General features: G+C 42.3%; 1 non-coding gene across 1 annotated transcript; it reads right to left on the bottom strand.

Annotated features, from left to right (window-relative positions):
- Positions 1 to 473: 473 nt before the first annotated feature.
- On the bottom strand, positions 474 to 577 carry LOC112739639 (small nucleolar RNA R71). Its single transcript, XR_003170569.1, has one exon. It is a non-coding gene; the product is annotated as a small nucleolar RNA R71 (small nucleolar RNA).
- Between the last annotated feature and the right edge of the window lie 2,143 nt (positions 578 to 2,720).

Genomic DNA, 2,720 nt, shown 5'->3' with positions numbered 1-2,720 from the left:
CTGAAGAAGAATCTGAGGACAATTTTGAGGAAGCTTTAGATCTAAACATGGATAGAGAAGTTCACAACCATGAGAGAGCTGATGGAAACAATGCCATTCCTGAGAGGAGGGTTCTTAGTTCATACATAAACCCAACCTCTGGGAATTGTGGTAGCAGCATCCAGAAACCACCCATTCAGGCCAACAATTTCGAGCTCAAACCACAGCTAATATCACTTGTGGAGAATCATTGTTCATTTGGTGGAAGTGCTAATGAAGACCCAAACCAACATCTCACAAAATTCCTGAGAATTTGTGACACTGTGAAGTCTAATGGAGTCCAGGAAGATGCCTATAAACTGCTTTTGTTCCCATTTTCACTTAGGGACAAAGCAGCTAAGTGGCTGGAATCATTCCCAAGGGGGAGTCTAACAACATGGGATGAGGTGGAAAGCAAGTTTCTGGCACGTTTCTACCCCCCACAAAAGGTCAATAGGCTTCGATCTGAGGTTCAAACGTTTAGACAACAAGATGGTGAAACTCTCTACGAGGCATGGGAGAGATTCAAGGATTTGACAAGGAAATGCCCACCAGACATGTTCCATGATTGGGTGCAATTGCATATTTTCTATGATGGACTCTCTTATGAATCAAGGAAGGCTGTAGACCATTCATCAGGAGGTTCATTGAACAGGAAAAAGACTGTGGAAGAGGCCATTGAAGTGATTGAGACAGTGGCTGAGAATGAGTACTACTATGCATCAGAAAGGCACAACACTAAGGGAGTCATGGAGCTGAACCATGTTGATACAATTCTAGCCCAAAACAAGGTGTTTGCCAAACAACTAGCCGAGCTTACCAGGCAATTAGAAACAAAGCAAGTGGCTGCAATACACACACAAGATCAAGAGGAAGTAAGCATTGAAGGAGGTGATTGGGAAGAGGCCAACTATGTGGGAAACCAACAAAGGCAATCATATGATCCACACTCCAACACTTACAACCCAGGATGGAAAAATCACCCAAACTTTGGGTGGGGGAACCAACAAACCCAACCACAAAACCACAAACCTTACAACCACAACCAACATAACAATTCCACATACCAAAACTCCAACCAAAGATCATACCAAGCCACACAAAACACTTACCCCCAACCATCCTATCATGGCCAAAATAATCAACCTACCCAACTTAATCCGAACCAACAATTTCAAGATCAATTAAACCGGATAGAAGGAATGATGGTAACCATGAGTCAAGACATAACCGAATTGAAAGCTTTTAAGGAAGAAGTAAATTCTAACCTACAAAACCAAGGAGCTGCCATCCAGAAGCTAGAAAATCAAATTGTGTATTTGTCTAAGCAAACCCCTGGGACAAGCGCTTCTCATGCTGCCAAGGCTATTGCAAGGGAAGAATGTAAAGCCATAACCCTCAGAAGTGGAAAGAATCTGAAGGAGATCTCAAAGGAAACCACAGAGGATGAAGCAAAGGAAAATGTGAAAGACAAAGAACAAGGACAATCTTTTACACCGTCTGCAACAAAAGAAAAAGAAAAAGAGGTCCTGAAGCCTTATACACCTAAAGCACCTTATCCTCAACGTTTGATGAAAAGTGAAAAAGATGGCCAATTCTCCAGGTTCTTGGAGATTTTCAAGAAGCTTCAAATCAACATTCCCTTTGCTGAGGCAATAGAGCAAATGCCACTATATGCAAAATTCTTAAAGGAATTGATGACCAAGAAGAGAAGCTGGAGAAATGAGGAAACTGTATTGTTAACTGAAGAATGCAGTGCCATCATTCAGCACAAATTGCCTCAAAAATTGAAGGATCCAGGCAGTTTCCAAATCCCCTGCATCATAGGAGAAGTCATGGTGGAGAAGGCCTTGTGTGACTTAGGGGCCAGTATCAATTTGATGTCTCTAACAATGATGAGAAGAATGAAGATTGAGGAAGCCAAACCAACAAGAATGGCCCTCCAATTGGCAGATCGAACTTTTAAATTCCCTCATGGGATAGTTGAGGATTTGTTGGTGAAGGTGGGAGATTTTATATTTCCTGCTGATTTTGTGGTGTTAGATATGGAGGAAGAAGCCAAAGCTTCAATAATTCTGGGAAGACCATTCCTGGCTACTGCTGGAGCCATCATAGATGTACAAAAGGGTGAACTCACTCTTAGACTACATGATGAGAAATTGGTGTTTAATGTATTCAAGGCAATGAGCTATCCATCAGAATCACTAAGGGAATGCATGAGGGTGGATGTAGTGGACATTGCAGTACAAGAAACCTTTGAGGAAACAACAAATGAAGTGGCGGAGGAGGAGTTCACCAAGGACATAGAAGTTAGTGACATCAAGGCTGCTGAAACAACCATGCCAAACATGCCAGAGATAGTGAAAGAAAAGGAGGAAACACCAAAACCTGAGCTCAAGGCACTGCCCCTAATCTCAAGTATGCATACTTGGGTAGTGATGAGAGCTATCCTGTTATCATTAGCTCTGCCCTGAGCCAAGAACAGGAAGAAGAATTGATCAAGGTGCTACAAACTCATCAAGATGCCATAGGATGGACCCTAGCAGATTTGAAGGGGATAAGTTCATCCATATGCATGCATAAAATCTTGTTAGAAGAGGATGCTAGACCCTCCATTCAAGCTCAGAGAAGATTGAATCCCGTCATGAAAGAAGTGGTACAAAAGGAAGTTATGAAGTTATGGCAGGCAGGGGTAATCTACC

The sequence above is a fragment of the Arachis hypogaea genome, chromosome 13 (genome assembly GCF_003086295.3).
Source record: "Arachis hypogaea cultivar Tifrunner chromosome 13, arahy.Tifrunner.gnm2.J5K5, whole genome shotgun sequence".
Classification (NCBI taxonomy): domain Eukaryota; kingdom Viridiplantae; phylum Streptophyta; class Magnoliopsida; order Fabales; family Fabaceae; genus Arachis; species Arachis hypogaea.
The sequence above is the reverse complement of the archived record's forward strand: the minus strand, read 5'-3'. Positions and strand labels throughout refer to the sequence as shown.